Source organism: Leptonychotes weddellii, chromosome 12 (genome assembly GCF_054177405.1).
Source record: "Leptonychotes weddellii isolate Sample4059 chromosome 12, ASM5417740v2, whole genome shotgun sequence".
In the NCBI taxonomy this organism is placed as follows: Eukaryota; Metazoa; Chordata; class Mammalia; order Carnivora; family Phocidae; genus Leptonychotes; species Leptonychotes weddellii.
In genome coordinates this window covers 67,887,130-67,901,140 of record NC_138380.1, presented here as the reverse complement: position 1 = coordinate 67,901,140, position 14,011 = coordinate 67,887,130, and the positions used below count along the sequence as shown (strand labels likewise).

Here is a 14,011-nt window from a genome sequence, read left to right as displayed (position 1 = left end):
CCTTCGACCCCTGAGCCTCAGACTTTGGAATGGAGTTTGTTATTTTTAAATATATTGCCTACCCATCTTTCTGGAGAACAGATTTTATAGATCAGATATTGGACCTTGGAATTAATAGAAACACTGTTGCTGATGTTCACCAATGTTTTTGAGATATATAGTATTAGATCACCTCTACTCTTCTCCATAAATTTCAAGTTATTTGGTTTCTCTTTGCTTGATTACATTTAAATGTGTTAAGTGTTGTATTTAATATTTCAGAAATATCCACACAGTATTAAATAATGCATAAACATTCTTATATCATAGTTCTTGTCCTCCTGGAGTAAAATTTCTTACTGTATATACTAAAAAACTATGCTGGGCGCCTGGGTGGCTCAGTTGGTTGAGCGACTGCCTTCAGCTCGGGTCATGATCTCAGGGTCCTGGGATCCAGCCCTGCATCGGGCTCCCTGCTCTGCGGGGAGCCTGCTTCTCCCTCTCCACTCCCCCTGCTTGTGTTCCCTCTCTCGCTGTGTCTCTCTCTCTCTGTCAAATAAATAAATAAAAATCTTAAAAAAAAAAACAAAAAACTATGTTGTTCACTTGCATGGGTAATCTTGTGTAATAGGTTAAATATAAAACAAAAAACGTACAAGAATGTAGGGAGAATAACATCACAAATACCCAGATACCTATCACTTGAATTTAACAAGTGTTGCCATGTTACAGTATTTAATTAATATTTCTTCTATTTTTAATAAAATGTTATAGATAAAATGGAAGTGTCATTTGGATCCTAACCTCTCCAATTTCCATTTCCCTTCTCATGTTCTCATAAGCAAATCTTAATCTGTGTGCATATTTTTTCCCTTAAGATACATTTCCAGAATCCTACCTGATGAGTCAGAAAGTACAAGGATTTAAAATCTTGCCAAAACTTCTCCAAAGAGTGTATCAGTTTGTATTATTGCCACTGTATACGAGCTGGCCATTTGCTGCTAGGCCAATACCAACAGAAATTGGGGTTTTGTCATTAACAATAATTCCAGATTTTATAGGTAGAGGTAGTATATCATTGTTTGAATTTTAATTTTATTATCATTGAGTTTAAACATTTTTTGAATATAGTAATACATTTACACTATTCAAACACCAAAAAGTATTAAAAGCATTTTAATTATTTTAAAAGAAAATTATCTCCTGCATTCTTGAATTCCAACCCCCTCAAAAGTAACCACTATGTTTATTGAATTTCTCTGTACCTTCAAAGGAGCTCCAGAACCGTCCCTGACCTAGCTCATTATTGTATTATTAACTTGAATATTTGAATATCATACTGGTATTTCACTAGATTTCTATCCCTCCATGCCCCCGACACACCAAAGCTAGCATATTTGTTCACTATTCCGTACTTTGATTTTTTCCACATAGCAGTATAGCTCAGAGATGTTTCTATAACGGTAGATAGAAAGGTCCCTTTTTTCTCTTCTTTGCTGCATAGTATTCCATGATACACCTGTGCCCTCCTTTCTGTAACCAGCCACTACTGGTAGATATTTGGATTGTTTCCTTACTCTTGCTATTAGACCTGGTTTTGAGTCATTTCAAATGTGTGGCAGTGAATTTGCTGGGTCAGAAAGTATATTCATTTATAATTTTGATAAATATTGTCAGATTGTCCTCTTTAGGTGTGGTACCAACTTATTGAAGAGATACATGGAGTGCATTGTTTCCTCACAATTTTACTAACCGAAGTTTGATCAGTCTTGAGAATTTGCCAGTCTGACAAGTGAAAAAGTTTCTAAGTGTATTTCTGTCTTAATTTTCTGTTACTTGAAGAGAGCAGAGCATTTTTTCATATGTTTGAGAGTCATTGTATTTATGTGAACTCCCTTTTCATATCTTTTGGCCATTCTTATATTGAATTTTTCTTTTCCTTATCAATTTCTAAGAACCTTTTGTGTATTAGAGAGGTTATTCTTTGTTTCCAATATGAATTAAAAGGGTTTTTTTCTGTTTTTCTTTTTCAGTTTTCTTTTGACTTTGCTAATAGTTTTTATTGCCAAAGGTATTTTAAAGTTTTGTTGTGTGTAATTAAATGTATTGATCTTATCTCATGTTAGATTCTGGATTTCGAGTCATGGAATTCTTCCATGTCTTGTTTTGTTACTTTTATTGGAATGGAATAATGGAATTCTTCCATGTCTTCTTTTGTTACTTTTATTACTTCATTTAAAAATTATTTTAATCTTTGTTCCATTTGTAATTTACCCTAGTGTGATGTGGGAATTACAGATTTAACTTTATTCTTTCCAGAAGAATACTGAATTGTCCCAACATGATTTCCTTTCTAGGTTAGTCTGTTTTCCTCATTGGTGTGGGATTCCATCTTTATCAGACAGCTAATTACCATAGATATTTGAGTCTCTTTCTGGATATCCTTTTCTATACTGCTGGTCTATTCATGTACCACTATAACACTGGGTTGATTAATGATATTTAATAAAATGTTTTAATATCTGGTAGTAGTAATCCCCCCTTTGGTCTCTTTCTTCTTTTAGCTCTTTTCCCCTGACTATTCTATTTGATTATTTTTCTATATAAACTTTAAGATTAACTCATCTAGTTAAGAAAAGTAAATCTGGGGGCATTGTGTTAAGTTTATACATTTCTTTAAGGAGAATTAAAATTATGATATTGAGTCTTTCTTCTTAAGAACGTGGTGTATTTTTCCATTTGTTCCTGTTTTCTTCTGTGTCATTTAGTAGTGTTTTAAAGTTTTGCTCATAATGCTTTTGTGCATTTTTTACATTTAATTGCTGGTATTTCATCTTTTTCAATGCTGTTACATAGGAGATCTCTCACTCCATTCTGCTTTCTACCTTGGTGTTATTTCCACTCATGAAAATATGTATTTCCAATCTGCTGTGAAGATTACTGTCATCTATTGAATTTTAAATGATAATAACTCCATTTTTACATTTACAGAAGTCCTGTTTCCTTATTAAAGCTCAGATGGGCTGTCTTCATAGTACTCTGGTCTTTCATTATAGTTTATTCTTCTAGCTTCTTAATATTTCTAAAAAGCTTATTTTATTGTCTTTTTCAGGTCTGAGGGCTCAACCTCACCTGTTTTTGGAGTCTGTTCTATCCCTCATGGCACTTCCTTTCCTTAGGTGCTTTCAAATTTTTGCTGTAAGTGCCTCTTCAGTGGGGCTACTTTTCCCCCATAGGAGTCCCTTGAGACTCTGGTTGTGAAAATATTCTGAGAGCAGTTTATGGATCCTTCTTCCAGAGCTTTAACATTTTCAGTGGTTGTGGAGAGGGTTGTATCTTAATTTCCTGTCTTCAGGACGCCTTACCTTATCATCAGTGTAGATTGAGACACCGCATTCCTGGGGTTTGATGTCTCATGAGTTTATTTTTATCCTCCCTTAGAGCCCTGGACAGATGGCAGACTTCTTGCTCTCTCCCAGGCTTTTCAAATTCTTTTTTTCATGGAAGTGACAGCTCTTCACCATTGTGTATTATGCAGAGGGTTCCATTTCAGTTTCTCTGCTTACTGCAGGCAGAGCTCAATCTTCCGTCCCTGAGGGAGTGTGAACATTCCGTGCTCTCATGTACCTTGGGCCCATGTCTTCTCTGAGAAGTCTTAGAATTGATAAGGCAACGTTGTCCAAACAAAAATTAAAATGAATAAGACTGTAACACTGGGAAATATCCGAAAAGAACAATCATGTGAATGTGGAGAAATTTCTTCCCATTCTTGTAGAAAAACATTGGAGAGGCAGACTACAGTGATTTTTTTTTTCCCCTAAATGAATGCCCTGGTTTTTGTTTTTGTTTTGTTTTGTTTTTTGTCAGTTTGTGCCCTTGCTTTAAGTAAAAGTTGATAAGGTCTGCGTTTTCTTCTCTCACCTTCATTTCTTTTTATGTCAGAAGTTAAGTATCCAGTCGATGTAATTATTACCAGCACCCAGAGTCTCTGGGCCTGTAAGAAGTTTAGAATTACATATGGGCTTTTAGCAATTTACACAGTATAGGCTTTGAGCCAATTTGAGAAACAATGAAAGCCATTATCATCTATCTATAAAATACCTTGCCCTGTGTTTGCTGCCCTCAGAACAGCAGGTTACAAGAAAGCCACAAAATACTGGTGAAATAATTGGGCGTGCAGTTCTGGGCATTTTGTAGACCCACATTCTCTGGCTGCTCATCCATCGTGTGCTTATTGGCTTTTTCTTTGGAGAAGTCAGGCAAGTTTTTCTTTTGTTCCAGAGAATCACCATCCTATTCCAGCTTCCCGTTATCTTCAGAGTATTTCTTTGCCATAATCCAATCTTTTCTGCAGATGATTTGATTTTAAGTCCACGAGTGCCACATCCTTATTGGCTAAGACAGTCATTTCTGAGTGATATTAAGGTATTTTTTTTCCTTTTCTTTTGAGTCCAGGGATTAGGGGGCTAGATTTTTTCCGACAGTTTACTTTCTTCAGCGTCCTTTCTCTTCTTTATCTACTCTACTGTAATCTTGGGATGTTCCTCTTTCCTTTCAGTAGGTATTTACACCAGGAGTCAGCCAAGACTTTGGAAATATTTGTTTTTTTTTTTCAATTTTTTTTAAATTAATTAATTTTTTTAGTAGTCTTTGGTAGAATGTTTCCATCTTTTATGTGAACTACTGTTTGGCTATGAAGAAAAGTCTCATAAATTATTGAAGTCTCTTGACAGTGATACAAGATTACTCTATATCATCTGTTCACTAGGTAAAGAACAACTGCGCTGTGCCTTCTTAGAAAACAAACAGTATCACACACATCAGTCAACAAAGCACCACGGGAAACCTTCAGTTCCTGAGTGCCTGGCATAATGAGTGGAGACTGGGGTCTTGCTGTATTCCCAGACCTCATCGTTCCCCACTGTATGCATCCGCACCATCAGCTGTAGGTCCTAGACATACCCATATGCTTGTGCGGTGACATGGAACATGGAAAGGAATGCGCATAAACGTCAGGGATGCTGTGCCTGGAGCACGTGAGCCAGTTTGGTGGCCAGACCTGATCTAAACTGGGATTTGCCACTGGCCCCAGAAAACAGCCTCTGCTGTTCCTAAGTTGACATTGTTTTCTCTCAAGATGATAGACATTCCACATAGAATGGGGCCTTGGATGCAGAGGAACTGGTAAGAAATGAGAACATGCTCCTCTCTAATGACAGGGACTCCCTTCGCACTGCACGCTCAATGCAATAGCAGTTTTGTGGTGTTCTCAAGCCTCACTAGGGATCTATTTGGGGGAGAATGTGATGAGGACGGCAAAGCGGTGCCTCATCGCTCCCTGGGCTGCCTGCACGGATGTGCTGATTTAATTCGAGGATGTGCTGAAAAGACACTTTTCTTGCTTGGAGCACGAGTTCCCGAGAGAAGCACCCTTGCATTTGATAAGAATGAGGAAATGGTGGTTTTGAACCCTGAGCATTTATCCCTCACTGTGGGGTTTGATAAGGTTTGGTAATTATGCTGATGTGGTTGGGCTTAAAGCCGGGTTCTTTCTTTCTGGGCTGGCTGGCTAAAACGGTCTGTTTGGTCGATGTGAACATTGCAAGTGGGTGTTTGCTGACACAGTCAGTCCCCTGCTACTCCAGGAGAGGTGGCAGCTGGATACTTTTCTACGCGGAGGGGCAGTGAAGCAACAACACAGTTTAAGCCCCCGCCTGCCCCATCCCTTCCCTCCTGTGGAGAATTGTGCGATGATTTGCTCTACAGGACCTTCTAACATAAAAGAAAATATATTCTCTAGGGACAGACAAGGACTGTAGTAAAGTCGTGATTTTATATAGTGCCTTTCCTAAGGAAATTCTCGTTTTACAAAATGAATGTAACTGGAGTAGCCTGGCAGTCCAAATCCTTCTAATTTTTCTCTCACCTTAATGCTCCTTAAATAAAAAGCATTCAGACAGCTTTGGTTTTGTTCTGTGTCAGGTCTTCTGCTTCATTCAAAGAGAATCTACTTTTCATGCACTTTGTTATGAAGATACAATGTTGTTACTTCTAGGGCAAAATGTTTAGGAATTGACGGATACCTGAAAGACGTATGAGTGCTTTTGCTAGGGAGATCTCCTTGCTTCAGGAAACGAGTCTTGGTTTTCAAGAATTAGACACACTATTAAAGCACTTGTCAATTACTATGAAATACTATGCTAGGCGAAGCTACGCTATCACCAGCCTCGCTTGGTTCCGCCAGGTTTTTCCCAACTGTAAGCACTTCACAATTTGGCTGCAGTTCTTTGGGAAACTGGCTGGCCCTGAGTGTGACATTTCGCCCCTTTATTTACTAGTGTATGATGCAGAGCCCTTACATTCAAGGATGTAAAGCATCCTTCGGAGACAACAATGAAAACAAAATCAAAATGGAATTCAGTTTGTGAAACACCCAAATCACTCACCCAGGTTGAAATCATGTTGCCATTCATTTTCACCAGCGTGACCAGTACTTTCCCTCATGGAACAGATCTTTACTAAGCATGCAGTGCTAAGCGCTGGCCAGAGTCCAGACCTTTACCAAAATCTAGATTTACTTTCCTGCATGCGGCCTGACCACCAAATAATCCTGCAGCTTCCCATTCTACTAGTAGTAAGGACTTCTGTGAATTTCTTTCTATGAGTACTTCCCTTTTCTCCCATTCACAGGGAACTCTATTCCTCTGTGGTGAGGATATGGGTGGTCCAGCTAAGAGGGGGAAAGAGGCCATCAGAATTCATTCTGTGTGGGGACTTAACTTAAGCTTCCCTGAGTGGTAAAGCATTGGTTCTTCTGAATTCCCTGTTTCTACAGTTTGGGAACGTTCTTTGTAAAGTGGAACCACATTAGCTTTAATCCATTTGATACATTTAGAGTTGTATTGAAATAAGATGACATAAAAGGGCATGTAATTTGGAATCATGTATAACTGCGTTCAAATCTGGGCTCACCGGTTACAATTTATGTGTCTTTGGACAAATTACTCTTTCTGAGCTCAATTTTCTCATTGTAAGATGAGGCTGATAATAATAGCAAACCCAGTGCAGCACTTTGAACATTAAAATGAATATTAAACATGTACTTCACTTTTACTAGTATTTCCCTTTCTTTTGTTTTTTAATATAATAAATCTGGCAGGAAGCTAGTATGTTTGTTCTAAATTCTGCACTTGATTCTTGGCATCTCAGCATCAGCAAGATGTTAAATTGGCAAAAATGAAAGAAATTTAAAAGAAAGGCCCTTGAAACAATTGATGTCAGTAGTAAGATTTATGTATACAAATAATAGATAAAACATTTTTGTATAAACCGTGCGGAAAACATACTTTTGCAAAGAATGCAAATATAAGAGCATTTTGATTTAATTTTTAATTTAATTTATCATAATACTTACGCTTTCACTTGAGGATTGGAGTCTTTACCCATGTTTTCATTAAGTTCTCAGAACTGCATGAGGAAGTCATTATTTCAAAATCCTAGATGGGAGGAACAAAGGTGCATAGAGATAACGTGACTGAGGCAAAGCTGCATAGTGGATGGGAAGCAAACTTGTGTGGGTTCGGTCCAGGCCCTCGGGGGCTTTGTCCCAGAGCCTGAAGGTACAGGGTCCCCAGTAACTATTCAGGAATGCAATACGTGCCATCTTGGGTTTCCTTCTCAGAACCCGTCAAGGAGGAGGAATTAATTAACCAGTGATCTGCTCCCATGTCCAGTTGAACCTTCATGCTCAGTAGCTATAATCTCCCTTTTGTCCCATCCCTTCATTTTACTCACTTCTCCAAACCAGGACTCTGGTTAAATCCAACTCTGATTTTCTCCAGGCCCGCACCCAGATGGCTTAGGAAGAATACACAATTGTACTGACTAGTCTGTCTTTAAATTCATGACCTTGAATGTCAGCTGTCTCTGAGTGCCCACTGAGATGGCCCAACCTCATGCCCGGCTTTGCTAGCCCAATCACTTCTTTCCTCTTTTAGACACCCGTTCTACTCTCTCCTCCTTGCCAAGCCTCAGCACATTCATCCCCTCCTTCATTTTCACAGAGACATTTGGAGCGTTGGAAGAGGATTGCCACAGCCTCTCAGGACACCTCCTTTCAAAGCCTTCCAAGCATGGGCACCCGCACACTCTGTTGTCCTATCAGTGATCGGAGGTGAGTCTGTACCCTGAGCCGAGCCCCCAGTCCCATCTTCTCTCGCCTACTCTCAGACATTCGTCCACAACTTCTCTCCTCCTTCTCTGAAATTTTTCGTTTGTTGTTGTTTTACTGGTGTCTTGGGTTGTTACCATCAGCATTCAAACACATGGCCATTTTTACCATATTAAAACCCAAATGCAGAGCAAAAAATACAAGCAAAAAAACCAAAAACCCAACAAAAACAGAAATAAAAAACCACTCTTCTTTGACTTCGCTTCTTCCAGCACCTATTGCCTATTTTCTTTGCAGCAAAACTCTGAAGCAGAGTTGTCTAAACTCAGTTTCCAATTTCTCTCCTTCCGTCTCTTTTCAGTCTGGCTTTTATACTCACCATTGTCCCCAACTGCCCTTGTCTGAGTTACCAATGTCTGCCTTGTTAAATACAGTGGTTGGTTTTCATCTTAATTCTGAAGCAGTTGACACATTGATCTCTTTCTTCTTGTGAATGAACTTTCTTTTGTTGGCTTCTAGGATACCATGTTCTTGGTTTTCTTTCTGTTTCACTGACTTCTTCTTCTCAGCTGCCTTATGGCTTCCTCCTCATCTCCCAGACCTCTTAGTGTGCCCAGGGAGGAGTCCTTCCAGGGATGCCTTCTCTGTCTACATTCACTGCATCTCTGATCTCAGGCAGTCTTGTGGCTTACGTGAACCAACAAATGAAAAATCACTCCCACATTTGCATCATCACATCAGACATCTCTTACTAGTTCCAAAGTGGTATTTTTTCTTTTTTTAAGATTTTGTTTTTGAGTAATCTCTACACCCAATGTGGGGCTTGAACTCACAACCCTGAGATCAAGAGTTGTATGAGCCACCAACTGAGCCAGCCAGGTGCCCCCAAAGTGGTATTTTTGACTGCTTAGTTCTTTTATGCTTAGATGTATTTCAAATTTAATGTATTTAATACTGAACTTCTGACCTACCTTTTAAGAAATCCTGCTCTCCCCATCAGGTGATAGCAAATTTATCTTTCTGTATGCTCAGGCCTGGATCAGAGGAGTCTCAGAGGAGTCACCCCCTCCACACCCCACCTCTGGTTTATCAGAACATACTGTTACTTCTTCCTGGAGGGTATTCCAGAATTTGACCTCTTCTCACCACTTTACCTGCTCTTCCTGGTCCAGGGTGCCATCAGCTCCTTCCCTTATTACTAGAACAGCCTTGTACCATGGGCTTCCTGCTATAGCCCATATCCCCTTGACCACCTCCCCCTGCTTTACTGCTTACTTGAGACACAGCATCCAGAGTGAGTCTCTTTAATGTGTTAGTCATATTATATCATTTCTCTGCTCAGAATCTAGCAATAGATCCCACTTGGGATAAAGCCCAGTCATTACACTGTTGTGCAAAGCATTTCATAGTCTGACCCCACCTCTCTCTCTCTTACTCTACACTACCTCATGTCCACTCCACTCTGGTGACACTCTTCAGCCAAGTCAGGCATGCTTATGTCCTAAGTTTTTTGTACATCTCTTAGGAAATTTCTTTCCCCATGAAGTGCCCATGGTTAACCACTTTACTTCACTTAAGACTTTGCTCAAATATCAACTTTTCAATGGTTTCTACTCTGACTATCCTATTTAAAATTGTAAACTGTGCCACCCCTACATTCCCAAATCCTCTTGCAATACTGGATATTTCTCTTTAGCCCTTATCACCTCCTGATATATGATGTGTAATTTGCTTATTTATTGTATCTATTGTTTCTTGTCTTTATCCTGCCAGAGGTAAGCTCCTCAAGGGCTAGAATCTTCTTTTGTTTTGTTCACTGACAGAATATCCAGAGTGCCTACCATTGTACCAGGCAAAAAGTGGATGCTCAAAACACATTTGTTGAATGAATAAATGATTCTAGGAACCTTGCCGTCCTAGGTATGCAGTTATAGATTTGGGTGACATTGGGGCATTTGGGATTTCAGGCTATCTATTCCTGGGCTAAATTGATTCTTTGATGGAGAGAGTCACCAAATATTGTGGGGGGACTTTTAGGGATCCCTGCCCCAGTATGTTTTTCATTTGGAAGACTGCAAGGTATTTTTTTCCGAGATTTTACAACAGTATCTGACACATTTAGCATTAACAAATGAATGGGAAAAGCTCCAGACTTTATCTAGACCTCGCATTCATGTAAAGCAACATGAGTTCTAGAATGTACTTATTGGGGAGCTGGGTCTCCTTTGTGGCCAGATCCTTGGACCTCATGGCCACATGGCATAGATTGCGGCATTGGGAAGCTATTGGGTTATGCAGTGATTGCAAAATAGTCCATGTTGTGGTGGAAGGAATACTGGTTGAAGTCAGATAGATGAAGGATCAGGTTGGCTCCTGGACTTAACACCTCTGGGCTTTCCTTTCTCTCCACTGTAAGTCATTGTGGGGCTCTGTAGGAAGTGTGAAGTTGCCAGCCCAAGGCAGGTACAGAGCAGGACCACTAAGGGTGAATTTTCCTTCCCTTGAGAAAGAACTCTCTGCATTACTCCTATTATTTTATTTCCTGGGTATCACAAAGGAATTTAACTTGCCTGAATATCTGAACATACACTATAGAGATTAATTTATGAACCAGAAGAAATGGAATAAAGAACGTCTTGCTTCTCTTTTATGAACTCTGAATGCCTCAGATTTACAATAGAAATTGCAAGACTATAGCAACTTTCCAGGGAATATACATGAAAAGACTGCAAATCGTCAATTTTGGAGAAGAAAAGAACTCAGTAGCTATTTAAATTTCCTCTCAGAATATGCAATTGTGCATATTTATTGAGAACCTACTGTGAGCAGGTTTGAGGTGATTTGTGGCATTGAACATAGACGGGACTTGTGGATTCCAGAAACACGAATGTGCTTTCATTGAGCTGGGCAAAATATTTCTACCAAGATGACTGAAGAACTTTTAAGGGACTTTCTAAGAGGTTGTTAGGGGCACTTCAGAGGATGCTGTTAGGAAGCTTTTAGGGAGTTGTGCAAATGCATCATCAGCTTAAAGCTGTTAAACACATTAATTAATGCCAATTATTCTCGTGTGGTGGCCATTCAATTGAGAATGACTGCACCACATCTATTTCCTTCAGGCACAACTTTAGTCTTCATTTGAGAGTGTGTGTAGGATGTATAGGATTTAAAAAACAAAACAAAATAAAAAAACCCTTAGTAATGGCAAGAAATTCAATTCCTAGGTAAGTCCTATAAAAGTCACCTACCATTTAGCCCTGCAATTAATTCACCTGTGAACTAGAAATAGTAACGATGAAAATAAGACTTATTTTTCTGGAACTTATAATGTGGAAGTTCCCCACAATAGAAGTGGGTTGAAATTGACTATGGAAATTACCATGCAACGGAACGACTGAGGAAGCCCGATTTCATGAGATGGGGAAGTATGGACTGAGACAGTGCTGGTTCCTGTTCCCTGCTGCTGCTTGCACAGAGAGCGATTGGTAGCAAGTGTGAGTAAGACTGCATTTGAGTTGAATTCGCCTTGTCTTCCAAACTGAGTTAATTTCAGCTCTTCAGAAAAATATACACGTGCTGCACTTCTAAGGATGCAAAACCAGTTTAGACTCTCGGAATGATTTTAATTTATTTTCAAATAATTAGAACTCAACAACAGCTGATCTTTAAGTATTAACTGGGCCGAAATAAATGACTTTAAGATACACTTTAAATATGCAGCAATAATTAAGTTATGCATATGATGTGGTAGGTCCTCATCAACAGCTAAATGAAAAACCAGAATACAGAATTAAAGATAAAGTATGATCTCAGTTCTGCAAACATATTTACATACTTCACATTTGCTTCACATATATGAAGAGGAAAATATTGGAAGTAAACATAGCAAATGTTAGCAGTGGTCACCTCTAGGGGATGAGATTACTGGTGCTCTTTTTCTACTTTCTTCTCTGTATTTTCAATGCTTTTGAGGTTCCAGTGAAAGTCTATTAGTCTTACAGTAAGAGACCAAAGCCATTAAAATTGTGCTTAAAGGGACTTTGCACAGGGCAGGAGCATAGTACTGTAAATGCCAAGAGAATGAATGGGTCCATCAGGAAAGCTGACAAGCAAAACCAACTCTCTGGCAGCTTTGTCCATCTTTCTTGTAGGCTGATAGTAAAATGTCACATCATGAAGGTTTCGTTACAAAAAAAATGATGGAGTATTATAAATCATGACCATAAATAATAAGCATGGACTAATCAAGTCCCTTTGTGATGAGACAGCTCTAATTGCTTTTAATTTCATGCTTTTACTTACTGTACTTGCTCATTCTTAAAGTTGTAATCTCCAGTGTTCTCTCAGTCATTAGTATAAATTAGTAATGTTGTACTATATGCAAATCAGTTGGCTGAAAAAGTCAGTTATGTGGAAAATACTGTAAATAACCTTTTTCAACTCAATTAAACAATTTCGGTGTGATGCCTCAGGCTTTGAGGAACAAGTAATTGACTAAAGCAGTTAAAAACCTCTGGGTCCAATCCAGAAAGCCTTACACAGACAAAATTCTCACTTTCTTCAGCACTAATGTTGTACACCCAAGAATATCGGGATAAGGCCAGGGATGAAATCCTCCGTGGACAAAAGAAGGATAGGGGCTAATACGGACTGAATGCTACATGTACTATTGTCATTCTTTGTCCCTAAAGTGAAAATGGCAGTGAAATATAAAATGCACTCGAAGATACGCCCTTCCATGTTTTCCAGGGTCAAAAGCAATATTGAGATGTTAAAGGTCTGAAAACTTGTGCAGTAAAGAAATATGTTTAAATTGGTTCATTCCATGTTAAAGAGGTTAATTCCATGGGAAAATACAACTATTTTATTTATTTATTTTTTTTACCCAATATCTGCACACATCTCTTGGAGCTATCATTCTACACTCAGAGACCAAAAAGCTTTCAAGCAATATTCTATACACCGGACTTGTTGGTGCATATGTAATTAGGAGGTAAATTCTTTGGCTGCAACATCCCCTTTTTATCTAGTAAGTAGTGTTACAAGTAGATGCTAACACAGGCAGTCTTTTTTTACCTGTGAAAAAATACATAGTGAACTGATGGCTACTAGGAACCACTTCGGTCCAGGCACATCTGATAAAACACCTGTTTAGAACTCTTGTTTTTTTTTTTTTTAAATAAAATGAGATATTTAAAACTAATTCATTCGCACAGCACATATAAAGTGTCTTTTGCAGTTTGAAGATTGTTCCTCCTACCTTCCCATCCTTATTTCCACCTGCCACACTAATAACCATTGTCTTGAGCCATAAGTGTGAATCCGTTTTGACTTCCAATCCCATATCACCAGACTGTGAGTTAAGTGGGGTCCAAAGTCCAAGGCCCATTGAGGTCTGTGGATCCTCTGTCCTCTCATTCATTGTTTCTCAAGGTTCTGACAAATTTCTTCTGCACATTGCTCACTCTTCTACTCTACCACTCTTTCTGGGCCTTGTGGCCAATCTGTGTATGTAGGGAAAAAAATTAAAATTTCCCTCCCAAGTTCTCCTCTTTAAAAGGTCACCATATTATAGTTTAGAGGCACACCTCAAGGCCCTAGAGCATCTCTTGAAATCTTGGCTTGATATGTTTGCTGTTTAATCTTATAGGGCTTTTCTTTTCTTTTTTTTTTTTTTTTATTCTTATGTTAATCCCCATACATTACATCATTAGTTTTAGATAAAGTGTTCCATGATTCATTGTTTGTGCATAACACCCAGTGCTCCATGCAGAACGTGCCCTCCTCAATACCCACCACCAGGCTAACCCATCCTCCCACCCCCCTCCCCTCTAGAACCCTCAGTTTGTTTTTCAGAGTCCA

The 14,011-nt window shown here is 38.9% G+C and overlaps 1 long non-coding RNA gene across 1 annotated transcript in view; it reads left to right on the top strand.

The window, feature by feature from the left end:
- LOC145716580 (uncharacterized) overlaps positions 1-14,011 on the top strand; it is a 499,927-nt gene that overhangs the window by 152,419 nt on the left and 333,497 nt on the right. Inside the window, exon 2 of the long non-coding RNA XR_014139371.1 lies at positions 8,043-8,152. This is a non-coding gene — a long non-coding RNA (uncharacterized LOC145716580). The remainder of the gene's footprint in view (positions 1-8,042; positions 8,153-14,011) is intronic.